Genomic DNA, 16,572 nt, shown 5'->3' on the forward strand with positions numbered 1-16,572 from the left:
GAGGGCATCAAAGAAAAAAGGCAGATGCCTTCATTAAAGGTATCTAAATCTATGGTATATATTTAATCTGTAAATAGGTGATAACATTAATTATCCTCACTTAAAATTATATCCATAAGGTATTTATGAATACTTTCTTGCCACACACTGCATAATCTACTATTTAAAACACACGCAGAAGCTAAGTGCATTTTCTGCCCAAAGCCCAGAAACATATATATTTTGTTTGCAAATGCTGATAAAGGGACTAATGTATGTCATAAACAATAGAGATGTAGATTGAGAATATCGGTTATATCTTCTGTTAAAAAAATAATAATCACAAAGGCAAAGTCATCCAGTGCTTAGGGTTTTCTGATTGATTTCTTAGCTGGGATTAAATCTAATCCAGAACAAAAGTATGGTGAGCCTCAGTCACAAAGAGACCGTGGGTATCTAAATGCCTCTCTGGGCCCCGCATGCTGATTTGTGGTCTGTACATTAGTATCCACCATGCCTTCTGTGCCTTGTTGCCTGACATAAGCAGCTCCCTAGTCTTCAAGGAGAGCTAAATGTGACATCTTATGCCGTCTGAAAGGCACAAGTCTGGGACCTCAGTAATACTGCACTGTAATACTGCACTGTCTGTGCTGACTTACTGCCAGCATGGGGATCTCTCATATAGTGCTGCATTGTATCATATGGACTTGCCCCTTTTGCTGTGTTTATTTCATAGAATCGTAGAATTGTAGAATCATTTATGTTGGAAAAGACCTTTAAGATCAAGTCCAGCCATTAACCTAGAACTGCCAAGTGCACCACTAAACCATGTCTCTAAGCACCATATCTGCATGTCTTTTAAATACCTCCAGGGCTGACAACATGGTGACTCCACCACTTCTCTGAGCAGCCTTTTCCAATACTTGACAACCATTTCAATGAAGACGTTTTTCCTAACATCCAATCTAAACCTCCCCTGGCTCAACTTGAGGCCATTTCCTCTTGTTCTATCCCTTGCTACTTGGGAAAAGAGACCTACCCCCGCCTCTCTACAACCTCCTTTCAGGTAGTTGTAGAGAGTGATAAGGTCTCCCCTCAGCCTCCTTTTCTCCAAACTAAACAATCCCAGTTCCCTCAGCCACCTGTCATAAGACTTGTGCTCTAGATGCTTCACCAGCTTCATTGCCCTTCTCTGGACATGCTCCAGCACCTCAATGTCTTTCTTGTAGTGAGAGGCCCAAAACTGAGTACAGTATTCGAGTTGCAGTCTCACCAGTACCAAGTGCAGATCACTTCCCTGGTCCTGCTAGCCACACTATTTCTGATACAAAAATAATTCAGGGACCTCTTGACCTCTAGCTTGCAGCTGTGCATGCAGCCAGGTGGCAGACTACCAACACAGTAGGAGCCCTCACTCATTCTCTCCTTTTAACTCTGGTTGAGGCATGGCAAGTACTTTGGATACCTCATTTCTTTCCAAATGTCCAAGACTGAGCGGGAGCTGAGAACCCCTGGTCTGCTAACAAGGAGCAGAGCCCAGAATAAATATTCACAGTGAAATCAGCAGGTTTGCATCAGAATTTAAGGACATGTTTGAATCTTTTTAAGTTTGTGGCCAGCTATGTCTTTCCTTAATAGGCATCACTGTAATCAGGTTTTGCAATCTCATTGTTTCACAGCAAATTGACACCACTAAGCTGTAAGAACTATGCTAGGAAAAACCATCTTGTGGATACTGCCAGGAAAATTTCAGCTTTCTTCCCTAAACATTCAAATGTGGAAAAACAAAGCCAAGTGCTTAAATTATAGAAATTCTGCGTCATGAGTACACATACTTGCAAAACTCTGACGATAACCTCTAATTCCATGCTAGAGATTGAAATAGAGTTTTCTGCTGGAAACTTACAACAGGCTTTCAATTTATTTTTCTTTCATTTTTCGATAAAGGAATAGAAAGAATCCAGGGAAGGAAAGGATTTGTGGTATCAAGTAGCAAGCCTCAGAATTACATAGGAAGAGGTGTTTCTTCCCATTTACCCCAGAAGTTAATTTCATAAGAAATAGATCTGTAAGTGCTTGATACTGAAGATACCTCTTTACTATGTTGTTTTTCTGTTCTCTTCTGTGGAATGCAGACATGAAGCTCAGATGCCAATTTTGGATAACAATTTTTCATATTTATTTTTTAGCAGCAGCATCTGGCATCTTGGCAGACAACTCAAGCAGTTTTGTTGGCAGCTCCAGACTTGTCCCTTGGTGCAACTACTGTTAATGGCCTGAGTTATCTCATCCTCTTAACTGACATTATTCCATGATGAATACTTTTCTTTCAGGAAACTCACCATGTTTCCCTTTGTGCATCAACCTCCACAGAATGGTCTGCAATATGGAAAATGACAGGAATTGCTAAGAATCTATGACCAACTGACCTCATATTAAACCCTCTAACACCTACCACTTTATTAACATATGTTTGTGAACTTTTCTTTCTGTCTTGGTCTTTTCAGATCTCACATGAAAACAAATCCTTTTTGCCCTTCAAAGGATTTTAATTCTTTATCTCCAATTTTGTTTATCAGCTCACACACAGAGGCAGGTTGTGAAGCATTTGGTATAGAACTTGCCTGCAAGAATTGCTGTGAAATGTTTCCATGTATTATCAAAACTGCAGGCTAGTTTTTTTCCTGTTCCACCTCAGTAAAGTCTTCCATTTTGAATCAGAGTTCATGTTATTTAAATCACATTACACCTGCTTGTTAATACGTGAGATACCACTTGCTGTGCCATATTAATCAGGGAAGAGTTCTTGGGCTTGATAACTTCTTTTGCTCTGAGTAGCCTGATTCTACCATAATTAATGCATAACTCATCTTGGAAATTAAATAATCTTTGGCCTTACTAATCTTTGGAATTGAAACCAGTTAGAAATCCTACACAGGCTTGGGATCATGGCAAATATTTAGTGATCATTAGACCATGGAACCACATGAGCTGAAATAATCTGGTAGCCTCCATTGCCACTACTTTGCTACTGCACGGAAAAGAAGGTGTAAGTGCAGGGGAGGAAAATACCAAAAACGTTTCTAAAACCTTGGGTTTAGTGGCAAGCATTTATTTATTTATGGAGCGATTAAGAAGAGAATAGTCAATCAAATATGGATTGACTCTTTCCTGATGAATAGATAAAATGTTTTTAAAATAAGAAGTTGCCAGCCTTCTCTTTCAAGTGCCGTGAGTGAACCTGTCACTAGCACTTGGGACAGCTGTCTGCAATTGCTAGAGCTCTGGAGATGCAGAAAAAGAAAAACACATCTGTGCGTGTGTGTGTGAAAGATTAAGGAGATGGTAAGCCTATATTTATGTCTAATAGACGTGTCTATGTCTAATAGATATTTATGTCTAATAAATATCAGAAATATAAAATCTGACAACTATTTGCATGGTTGTATTCTCAGTATCCCAAAAAATATATTTTCCACAAGAAAAAAAAAATCACCATTTTCAGTGGAACCAGGAGTTCAGCAATTTTTTAGAAGAATGTATCTAGTTAGGTTGACTAATATTGATCATATAGTCACCAGTAAGCACTGAGTTACTATGCAAAAAGTGGGATTTTCCTCTTGCATCTTTACTGGCTTTGTAAAAGAGAAGTGAACCATCAGTACGCATTTTAAGACATGACTTAGCTGCTTCACTCTGGAGGGAATTTTTGACTGTGAATCCCCCTACTAAATAGTCATCTCTCACAGTGTTTTAATTCAGGAATGGAGAAGTGGGCAGGTCTCATGCAAGCTTTTAAGTGTTGTTGAAAACTTCATAAATAAATGTTGGATGGCTCATCCTGTAATTTTGTTACCCACAATTAGACTGAATGCACGTTTCTTAAAATATATTAAGAAACTATCTCTTTCTATACGCACCTCTCGCTGTCCCACATGCCTTTTGAGAAATTATTCTTTCTGAGATGACATCTATTTCCCCTGTTTTTCTGCAAGCTAAAGAAATTTCTATACCTGCTTTTATGAAAAAAATTTACATCTTGTCTTCTTTATCTGCAGAAGTATCATCAGAACAATAATTCAGGAGTGTGGCAAGACTGAGACACCTCTTCAAGACTGTATTGTCACATCTAACTATACATCACACCATACCATAGAAAAATGGATTCTGCAAGCCTTTTTCCTTTCTTGGACACATCTACAGGAAAATGAGGCCCACAATATACACTCACTGCTGGCACCCAGCTATTATTAGCAATGTCCAGGCAAGGTTACATGACACCTTGGCAGACCGCAGGCCAGTCTGCTGCTTTATTTCCACCTCTGTCAAAGGACATCACCAATAAAAGTATTGCTTTATTATCAGTGTGGAGGAGGACTCTGACACTGGTTTCTTCTCAGCAAAATTCCCAGCCTGGTTGCAAGGGAAGAGCATGCCTATGCTCAGCAGCACATTGGTGCATAAGATCCCCCCATCTGTCTTCCAAACAGGAGGGCAGGATTCAGCTGCCTAAAGACAGGTTTCTTGTGCCATTGGAGAGTCCATGGGGAGTGAAAGACACCTGTGTGGCTTGGCAGACATGGCACAGGCCTTCCAGGTGTTTAATGACAGGTCAGGCCTCACCATTGCTCAAGGCCAGGCAAAACTTCTTGTATGGACTGTAATGGCAATGAGTACATCTTTAGGTAACTGAATGCTGCCAAAGACACCTAGAAGTCACAGTGCAGCGTCATTCATAAATACCAATCAGAATCTGGAAGCAATGCAGCTATTTTGCTGTCTCTGTCATGTGTTGTAGAGAAAGGAGAGTACTTTGTCTGTGGTGATGGGGCTGTTTTGCTTATGGTACGGCAACTGAATAGACCATAGCAATGGTCTGGACAATGACAGTGTTGCACTGGGCAATGCTCCAGGAATTACACATCTAGAGTTAATACTCCAATGCATACCCAGCATGGGAAAAGGTGGATTTCGTTATTGAAAAGTACTTTGCTTAACATAGGATAGGAAGCTATTGTTTAATGATTGCTATGCAGAAGGCTAAACAGACCAAAGCACATACAAACCATACGAAATTGATGAAATTACAGGAAAAGTTACACAAAATTCTTTCTGTAGGGTGTCACAGCATCAGAACTTGAATGTTTTTAACTTCATGCCAGACTCTGAGAGGTGCTGAAGAGAAACATATTCTCCCAAAGCCAGACTGAATCACATACTCAAGAATATGCCATTTGGATTTTGATACCAAATATCAAGGCCTTTATATGTTCTTGGCTACTCAAAAGCAGTTCTTTTCATCACTGAAATGTGAATATTTAGAGCTGAAGGCCCTACATCACCTACTCCAATTACAACTCTTTTAAAATGTCAGTCCAATACCCTGCCTTCTAAACAACTCTTCACTTGCTAAGCACAAGGCCTCTAAATCTATTACTGAAAATCAGGCTTCTTACAACTGCTTAAAGTATTTTAAATAAAGGCAAAACTTTCTGGAAGCTTTAAAAATGGAATAAGAGCACCTCATGGTGCATCACATGTATCAGACATGGGCATGGATGACTGATAAGATCATGAAAACACAAGCGTTCTTGCCAGGATCATGAAGGAGTTTTGGCTGACTGAAGACCTGCTGAGAAATGTGGACAATCAATTAAAGGCGAGAAGGCTATTACCATAGAGATCATGTCAGCCTGTTGCACTCTGGGTAAGGATGTTGCTCAGCCAAATTAAAAAGAAAAATCTGTGTAATGTTCCATGCCATGCTTAACCAGTTTTCATACTCTCTGTAGGCACCGCCTTTTCACCACTGTCATCTTGACGATATGACTGGAGGATACCGGACCAAAGGGATCCTATATAGCTGTTCTTACATACATACAAACACAGATGTATCATCCCAAAAGCAAAAAAAGATAAACCCCAAACCAAATCAAACCAAACCAAAATGCCCTTTCCTTGTCATTCCTTTCTTTGTCTCACAACCATTCATAAACCATAAGATTTACTTCCTCCAGCACTCTCCTTTTCAACCATCCTGCATGGTTTGTTACTGTTCTATGAACCATACCTGGATATCCTGCTAGTTAGTTATGTAGTCTTCATGCTCTTTTATTCTATATTTCCTATCCTTTTTTCCCAAAACAGCCATGTGTGTATGAGCCCAACACTGAATAAATGGTCATGGCTACTCACACCAGACCCTACCTTAGGACTTGAATACTCCTGAGCCATTCTTTCCTTACTTAGCCACATTGCTATGTCCTAGGGCAGGCTAATAAAACAAATCAAGTTAAACAGGCTGAAGAGGAGAGCACACCTAAATTCAAAATATATCTTTATTGGATGAAGAGTCCTAAATTAGAAAATTCTAGTATTGTAGGACAAAGAAGACTTTCTGCCCAGCAGCTAAAAAGAATGGTTCAGGGAGGAAAATAACAAGCATAGCAGTGAAAATCCTGGATAAATGAACAAGAAAGAGAAGCTATAAATAGAAATATAACCAACTATGAAATCACTGATTTCAAAAACCTATGGAACAGGAAATACAAACCTCTGTGGGGTTCTGTAAAATATAATAACAATGAGAAAGTTATGCAACTTAGCCCAAGTCTACTGTATCCAGAGCAGATCCATTCCCAGCAGACAGAGGCCCTTGGCACAAAGGTTACCAGGGTAGCTCTTCAGTAAGTAGGGGATCAGAAGAATTATCAGGAGGTTTGGCAATGTGGGAATGACACACTGCAATGCAGTGTTGAGGTTTCTGCGTATTCGTGAGCCTTCTTTGCTGGGAATCCCCATGGTGGCCTTCACCATAGATACTGGCAGGACCTGTTGGCCAGTGTACTCTACAGTGCCTGTCAGCAAATATTTCTTAGTTGTCTTTTACCACTGCCTCATTGGCACCAGGGCCAATGCCTTATCATTTGAAGAATCTGGGGCAAAGAGAGCAAGGATGTCTTTACCAGTGCCAGGAAACTCACAATATTCGACACAGTTGCCCAAATCAGTCTTCCCAATGACCATTCATATGTCAACACCCTTTAAGGATATGCCTGAAGATTCCAAAGCACTGGGCAGGTGCTTTGCAGCACTTTTTTTTTTTTTTTTTTTGCCTAGGCCTAGAGAGGTAACAGTGTACCTGAGATTACAGTTCCTTTGGGAATCTGGCCATAAACGAGGGCTTAGAAGATATATGCAGGAGACAGATAAGTGATGTGGTTGGGAACGACTTTGTGAAAAGTTGGTAGGGTATTTGAAACTCTTATAAACTGTCTGTCTGTCAAATATGGTGTGATTTGAAGAAAAGTGGAGAGAAATAGAGGTAAATAAGCTGTTAAAATTTAACAGCACAATGGGAGATCAAAAAAAGACTAAATACAAAAATCTATCTCTAAGCTCATGCTCTGCATTTATGTAAATAAGATTTAGGCATAGAGAGTAAAAGAAAGGAGAGCCTCACCCAGCTGACAGTATAACCTCATATTACCAGCCTACGCCTGCCTGACCTGTCAGAGTGAGACGCTTCTGGCTCCTGATGCTACAACTTTTTAAATCTGGCAAGTTTCCAGGCTCATGGACAGATTCCATCCTTCCTCAGTAACCACAAGCAAATTGCCTTCAAAATCCTGACTAGAGAGAAAAGAAACAGCTAAACACCCCTAGTGTGCTTGCCAGTGACTTCAGCCCTTGTTGCCCCATGTTGAGAGTGAGTGTCCTGGTTTGAGGTGAAACAGAACCAATTTTCTGTGTTAGTAATTTCACTCTTTAGTTGGGCCTCCTCTAACTAAATAAACTCTGAAATTAACAGCATATTTTTCAGAAACTGTTCACTCTCAGAGCGATAAGACCTGATTATGCCAAGGAATGGTATGCAGAGAGGCCCTTGCTTATACTTATTGCTATAAAAAACAAGGTCAGCTAACTTTGTTATTTGCCCCGTTAAGAGGGTAGGAAGCGGAAAAGCGTAGAGGGGTCGCACCTGTGGGGAGCAGTAGACAGGACAGGTGACAGAAACTGACCAACAGGGTATTCCTTTCCATCTGCATCATGCTCAGTATAAAAGCTGAGGGATCAAAGGCTCAATTGCCTTTCTTCAGTGGCCAGCGTCCAAGGAGGACTCTGTCTGTTTGTTTGCCTTGAATCCCAATCTGAGCATTCCTGACTCCAGATCCGGAATTGAGTTCCTGCCCATCGCTGAGTCAAGTCTGGGACTTTCCCTGTGCCTGCTCATGACACAATCGTCATCCTGGGAGCTTGATACAGTTTTGTATATATTGTATACGTTTTTATTATTTTTGTTGTTGTTGTTATTATTTATTATTTCATTAATTTAATAGTATTTTCATTAAAGTAGCTTGGGTTTTTCCCTAAACTCATAAATCTCTTTCTCTCTTCCTCTCCACTCTTTAGAGATAGAGGTGCAGAGGGGGCATCTGTCATTCTGTTTGGTCAATCTGGCCAAAACCATGACAGTGAGACAAGGCATTCCTGTGATGCAGTTAAGACTGGAATAGCCTGTTTTAAACTAGCATTGTGATGCTCAATAAAACAAAAGGAAATGGAACCCAGAAATACATTTATTTCATTTAGGGACAGATCATGGACTGTAATATTGGGGCAACACCTAAGTCCTTTACGGTGAATATAGCTTGTGACTGCCTATTACCCTGACATAGACAGGCAGACCCACTGGAACATGCCTATATTTTTGAAGAATAAGAATTTTACTAAAATGTCTCAGGCAGACACTTAGGGAGTGAGCAAAACAAGAGGGAAAATCAGCACGTGCCAAAGCTAATGGTATTTCTTTTCCCTTAATGGAAAATGCAGCTTTCACTGACACAGTGTGTCCGGATACTGTCAGAAAAAAACAATCATCCTTTTTCTTTAGTGGACTTCAATAAGTGAAGGAATCATGCTTTCTCATTTCTACAAAGGATATTTGTAAGTTAATTGTGGTAGAATGATGTGTGTCAACACAAAGGCTAAGAACTTAGGAAATACAACCAGCTGATGCCCAAATGAGATGGAATGTGTAAAATTAACAGTGTCAGGGTACAGATTACTGAGGCACCAAAGGGAAATTTAAAGAGAGAGAAAAATATTTACAGAGAAATATTCAGCATCTTAAAGTAAAAGTCTTCTCAGATCCAACGCATATCTCCTACCTGTTGATTACCTGTTGATTTCAGTTCCTTTTTTTTCTTTTGTTTACTTTGGATGACAAGCTCTCTCTGATATGAGCAAGTGGAAGTATGCAAAAACTTCAGCATGTTACTCCTGCAAATCATAAAGAACATAGGCTTTAACTTTTTAATAAAATACATCAGTATTTAAGACTGGCAAAGCAAGAATCTGCATTAATTTTAACATTCATAATTCTGAAGACTTCATATATCTCATTAAGTAACTAATACAGAGGCAGGCTACCTCCCAAACACAAAAGGCGAATAGCACACAGATATCACATGCAGTTTAACAAATTTAAGAGAAATCTGCTGGTTAACAGTAGTACACAGCAGGAATGCTAGAGAAAAAACATGCCTCTGTGACTACAAGTAGAAATGCTTGTACGTGGTTGGACATACAAGGAAATGATTGAGAAATGAGGAAATTTTGGATTGCTTTCTTAGATGGTATAAATCAGGACGCAGCAAACACTGTGAATCTGACCCATGAATTTAAAAAACATTCTTTTTTTTGCTATTGTTACAATTGTTTTGTTTTTGAAAAGATAAAAACACAGAATGCACAACAAATACCCATGTATGAGCTTGATATTGTGTTGTATCAAGCATCATACTGTAGTTATACTTTTCACTAAAATATAATCAGCTTGACATTTATCCAACATTGTTTTAAATAAGTAATTTTTAGAGCAGATTCATTTAAGCCTTGTGCAGAAATTGAGTTCCTTTTGTTATTGCTAATTATTATTTCCATTTTTTGCAGGATTTACTCTTTATGATATTTTTCCTCAGTAACATGTCACTGCTTCTTATAACTATTTTCTTTGACTACTTAATCAAATACAATTGATATTCATGAAAAAAATTAAACTGCACTGTAAGATAAATAAGAAAAATTACATTTTCAAGAGCATCTTTATTTAAATTTTCAAAAGGGTTTCAAAATCCATTACTTCCAAAGGGATTAGGTGCATAAACTTATATTTGCATTTCGCAGTAGTAATTTTCAGACATATGTAAGGAATCTCAAGGCAGAAATAGAGAGAAAGGCTTTAGGGGCAACTGGAGCATGAATTGATGAGAAATTAGAAGCAGACCACATATTCAGAATTACACTAGAAAAGCTGTTCAGCACCTGAACTGAAATTATGTGTTTGAGCTCTGGCTTGTGATCTTAAATATTAGTCCTGGTTCTGAAAGAAATCCAAGTCAGGGAGAAGCTGACCTGTCTATTTCTTTATTTCATATGATTCAACACTAATGAGTTATGAGAACATTGTAAGGAAACATCTTACAATGCTTCTTTATATTTTATACATTTTATTGGAATAGAAAAATACTTGATTTCTGTTACTCTAAACCAAATTAGTCATATATATCAGTCTTCCTGGACCTTAAAGTAATTACAGACATGAAGATAATATATAAAAGTATTTGATAAATTGGTACGTTGTTCTCATTTGAGCATTCATTATAAGATCTTTACTGTGCTTAGATTTACAAGAAGGCTAGGCACTTCCATTTGAATTATGCTGTATTTAGGACTAAAAGTACTGGCTTTATCAAAGATTAATATACAGTTCCCTAAGTACAGAATTCTCCAAACAGATTTTTAAACGTTACCTTAATATCTCAAACACTGCCTTGTCTCCTTGCAAACAGTTCTTTCTTTTTTATAACAGCAGCCACAAAAATCGATAGAAGTGACTTATACTGCAATTTTAGACAACCACATTATCCTCTTACAGACTCTTCCCTAAAAGTTCATTTTTGCAATCACTTGTACAAAAGTGGTTTTGGTAGTAGCAAGGCATGTATTAAAGCAAATAAGGCCCTCTATTCATGTTTCCTCAGAGGAGTTTTATACGCTATCATTCCATGTAGAAGGTTAGCAAACTCTTCTGTCCGCACAGGTGTGTGAAAGCCTAGTACACCTGACGTGACAAGTTAATAAAATATTGTGGCTTCTAAACATTAAACAACAGAATTTGATTCTGTATTTTAGCACCGATCCTCAGTAACAGGTAGAGGCCTCACCTTCAAACAGCACAGTCCTACAGAAAGGGAGTGCACATTACTTTCTAAGGAAAAGCACTTTCCAGGCAGGTTTAAAATGAAATATTATTGCTAGCAATACAGTGAGTTATATGTAACGCATCTAAGAGATTTTCACCTTAGAAATCAGGATAGATGCAGAAAAATTTTCAATATAAAACTACTGGGAAAAGAGTTTGCCTGAGGAGGAATTTCAGCTTACCAAAGGCGTGTTTGACAGGTATCATGTATCAAACTTTTGTCTCTGTAGAGGAAAGAGCAGTTGTCTGGTAAGACTAAATCCAACAAAACTTGGGAACTACTTAAATTATGATTAAAAAACACTCCAGAGCCCGAGGTACAGCTGCCATAAAGTCATAGCATTTAAGGCCAGGACAAACATCAGTCTTCTCAGTATTGCAACCAATTCATCTATACAGAAAGAAAACACAAACTTGCATTTGCTTGGAACATATTTCCCAGAAAATATGGCACATTTAGATCAGAAAAGAGCAAAAGAGAGAAAAGCTATCACATTCATGTTGTAGTGTTTTCTTCTTTCTCAAATCTTTTTAGCGTCTCTCTTCCATACTGTATCCAGTTTCTCATTACCTTTTGAAAATGCTGTATATCAGAACAGGTTGGTCTCATCAATTCATCCAGAGAATTAATTTCTTACTTGTTTTCACTTCCATGCTATGTTGATAGAGGAGCACTCTTACAATTTATTGTGTACTCTAGCTATTAAGGTATAACTCAAAACCAATCCATCAGGTAGATTTTATTGAACATTTGCTATATTGGTTTTATTATATTGGTTTTGTAGCTTTTATTCAGTGTGTAACATGGTCAAATACCTTACGACATCCAAATGTATCTATTTGCCTTTCTTGATTAAATTTGTTATTTCAGCAAAGAATAAAATTAGACTTGTTTCAGAAGATCCATTTTCCATATAAGAGTATCAGCTGAATTAAATTTGTATCCAAGCTGTTTACAAAATGATTCTTGCAAGAGCTTTTTCATTATTTGTGTGGATCTCTCTAGCCCATCATTATTTAGATCATCCTCTTTGGGTATTTTTTGGTTTTTGTGGTTTGGGGTTTTTTTGGTTGTTTTGGTTTTTTTGGTTTTGTTTTTTTTTTTTAGTTTAAAGTCAGCATAACACTATCATTGTTCTTCTTTTTTAGTGGTTTTGTACTTCTCTTTTAGAACTCTTAGGTGCCGTGTACTCCAGGCCAATGATTTAAAAAACATTGTTATTCCTTTCACAACAAAGCACCTTCTCCAATGATTACTGAAATTCATATCACTCTCTGATAAAAGCAAATTATCCTCATTCATAAATACTTACTGGAGAAATATATATATTTTTTTTTCTTTAAGATTATTATTGAACTCCCCCTTTCTGTCTAATAAATATCAATTTTATTCTCCTTGAGTACTCCTAAACTTCTTCTCCCTATCTAGCCATGGAGGTTTAGCTGAAATCCTTACCTGCCTTAGCAACTTTCTGCTCTATTTCAGAACTCATCTGCGCCAGTTGCCATTTGGCAACGGATTTCTTATTCATTATATATTTCCCATTAATTATATACCAAATTACAATAAATTATACAATATTTCTTTAAAATTTCAAATTCAATTCACAGCTGAGCAGAGATGACTTGTCACCAAAGTTTCTTGATTTTATGTTGTGAGGAGCTAGAATTCAATACACCTTGTAGGTGTTTTCAGAAGGCACTTTCCCTTTACTTTGTTCTCTTAAGAATGCAGGAAAGGGAATTTGGAATTGAGTCTATTTTTGAAAAAGACAATATGATCTGATGGTGTGATTAAACAGCTAAGATGCAAAAGAGTAATTCAAACAGCTGGAGAAAGCCGCCATAGGAATGCACGTGGCTGATAGCCTGTTTTCCTTTTATTCACAGGCTGATATCATGAAGCTGCTGTAAGTAGTAGCTTTGGCTGAGAGAAAGATTGCAATTTGCCATTACACAGTATTTAAGTATTTAAAAGATGATTTAAAGACAAGGGAAAAAATAAATTACTAACCAAATTGATGATCTCAATACCTCAGTTGATGGAGTTAATAGGAGATGAAGAAAATTATATTATGGGTCAGTGAAGGTGAAATGAAAAGGTGAGTAATGTAGGAGATCCACATTCTCTGTGATGGAGATTTCCCACAGTAAACTGGAATCTTTGAATTGCAAATGTCTAAATGAATGAAACAACAAAGATTGAAAGTAGTCAGATTAGAAAATGAAAACAGGAGAAATAATCTGTCATCTTGACTTGCCTGAAGGAGAAGTGAAAATAAGAACAGAAGAATTAACAGATACATCTTTAAAGAAATGTTTGTAGAAAATTTTATGGCTGCATCCTTTGTCATGCAATGAGCAGTGAGCAGAGCACCTGGTGGCCTTCACAAAGCAATGATAATAAAGTTCCTTAATTATAGTAATACAGATAAGTTGTTACAGCTGGCTAGACTGAATAAAGTCTGATTTATAATTCAGATAAGTAGTGCTATTCCTTGATTGCAGTATGAAAATACAAAGGAAGCGGAATCCATAGAAACTGAGAGGAAGCTTTGGGATTACAAAATTGAGTGCTTGTTTTATCCTGCTAAACAAGAAAATGATGTGGGTGAAACCAGGCTGTTTCTTTTATAGTACTGAAAGATTATCAGTCTTGATTTACACCAGAGAGGAATAAACATGATCACTGCAAAACGGAAGGAGTGATATTCTGAACACCCCAACATACCTGTTTAATAGTCCTCACAAGAGTGAAGAGTCTACAAAGCCCATCCTCAGGTTTACTTACAGATTTCATCCAGGCAGTTTAAATCACAGTTTAATAGATAATACACATGCAGGACAGAACAATGTCTTGTGTCTCTCACCAGATTTAATATTTAATATTAAATATTTTTAATATTATGATTCTTTCTCAAATGTGTCTCTTTTGGGAAGATGGGGAAGAGTACATACATGGTATGCATTTCAGTAGGCTCCTAGACTCCTACAGAGTACGTGCATGTGCACATATTTGCACACACATAAGCCTACACATGCACAATCACTACATGCACACATAGAGACACGCAATCTCTTTCATGCACATTGTCTAGCACTCGTTTGGGACAAAACCTGCAGCGAAGTGCTGTGGGCTCCGACTCCCACAAGCTCAGGCATTCGTCATACAGTATACTCACTGGAGAGCAGGAGATTAAACTATAAGACCACCATGAAAAAAGAGGGTTTTATCCACAGCCAGCTGTTGACCCCTTTTTTAAAAAGCAATCACACAGTTCACTGTGCCCATCTAACTGAGTGAAATGGACACCTACTACTGGAAGCAGTTTCTGTAACTGAGCCTGAATCTTGGAGAGGAAGAGGAACTTTTCTTAGAGCTTTTGTTAAGCATCTAAGAGTAAGAGAGAATTTCAGCACATGCATCTCTTCAGCACTTCCTCTTAGGTATATTAAGGATTTTGGTGCTCAGTGTACTGGTTTCTGTGAATGCATTTTTGACTGTCTAAATCTGCCCAAATTGCTGTGGGAAATTTAGTCACTTGAACACAGCATTATGAATTTTACTTCTAAGAGAGAAATCTAACTTGAAGGCATGACAGTAGAAAGAGCCACATCATCTAATCCCCTCTTGGCAGTTGATACTAGAGCTTCACAAAGTTGTAGAATGGCAATTACCAAGTCATCTTAAGAGTCTCTCAGCCCAGCCTCTTGTATGTTCAGAAGCTGTTTATTATTCTTATTTGGCAGTGTTACCTGTTTCGGGTATAAGTATTTTAATTTGTAACTATATTTAACTAAAACTTCTATCAAAGAACGATATAAGTTGAATAAAATATTTTTTGCCTTAAAAAGAGCTATGGAGTAAATATTTCCTAAATATTCTGTATTGCTGTTTCTCCTGAGGAATCTTCTCGTAGGGGGCTAATGAAAAGAGCATCTTTCACTGTGGTAACTGTGGTAGCTCCTGATTGGATAAGACAGCTGGAAACATGATTAGATTCTCCCAGACTAGTTCTTCAGAGAGATGTTTCCAAGCAACTTAGTGTGAGCTCTGTCCTGGCACGGAATGAAGTACCGCAACTGCATTCCCAAGGTTTACGCCTTATCATATGTTAAACCTTTCCATGTGGCAGGTAATATAATAGTCATTAGTAATCCTTTCTTCTGCTTTCTATGTTCATGATAAATTGCTGAAAGTCTCCCCAATAACCTTAGAAAAAATAGAAGAGATTAGTAATATACAAAGTATTTTAAGATGACAAGTCCACGCCATCGTGCTGGAGGAATGGAATTATTACACCTCAAAGACTGGCATAGCATTGCGAGCACTATGACTAATTGCTCATTGGGAATTTTTTATTTTTTTTTAAAGATGAATAAGAAAGCAAGTGGACAGCCAAGCAAGTGAAAACAAGTGAAAGTGTTGAAAGTGTCTGCCAAGAACAATTTCCCTTGCATTCCTGTCACACGCTGGATTTTGGTAGAACCTCCCCTCTCCAAAGAGATAAGCAGATCGAAAGCATCAAAGAGTTCGACAGCCTTTGGAAGGGCATGAAGCAGCTTGTGTCCTTTGATGGGCCAGGAGAAGACTGTGAAAAAGAAATCACCTTATATACAAATAATTGCCACTTCTAGATGTGCAAACCGGACTAAAATGGCCATATAGACATGAGCACTGCAGTAAGGATAGAACGATCTGGAAGACCAACACAGCTGGGTTCTTCCATTGTATGGGAAAGCAGCTCAAAAGCCTAAAGAAAATGTTGGAAAACACACTCCTCCAGAATATGTATTCCAGATTGGCAAGTGTAATATGCCACAGATCGACTGCAAAATGCAAAACATATTAGCAAGCATGCAGTTAGTTTTGCAAAAGAGAAAAGCAAGGTGGTGAAGCCTTTATGTGACAGTACAGGTTTAACTCAAAACACATTTTAGAATTTGAGAATCAGATTAACACGCACACATTGAAACAAATATCGCTCTTCATTGTTTGTCCAAATCATGTGTATTTTTGTAGGCTATAATTCCAATAATCTGAAGTCTAGAAATTGTGGTTTTAGTCAGATACTCCAAACGTTCTTAAGCAATTTTTGAGTTTAGCACCATAGCAATAAGGGTACAATGCTCAACAGACCCTCAACTTTGGTAGCACCCCATCATATAAATCACAAAATCTAAAAGCACAGAATTGGGATAGGCAGCATTTACTGGGAAGCATAAAAAGTATCACAGATCACTGAGTCATCTCTGCTTCCTCTATAAACTATTTATTATGCTGATCCTAAAACATACATGATATGCTACAAAGGCCTTGTTTGTTC

The sequence above is a fragment of the Numenius arquata genome, chromosome Z, assembly GCF_964106895.1.
Source record: "Numenius arquata chromosome Z, bNumArq3.hap1.1, whole genome shotgun sequence".
NCBI classification, from domain to species: domain Eukaryota; kingdom Metazoa; phylum Chordata; class Aves; order Charadriiformes; family Scolopacidae; genus Numenius; species Numenius arquata.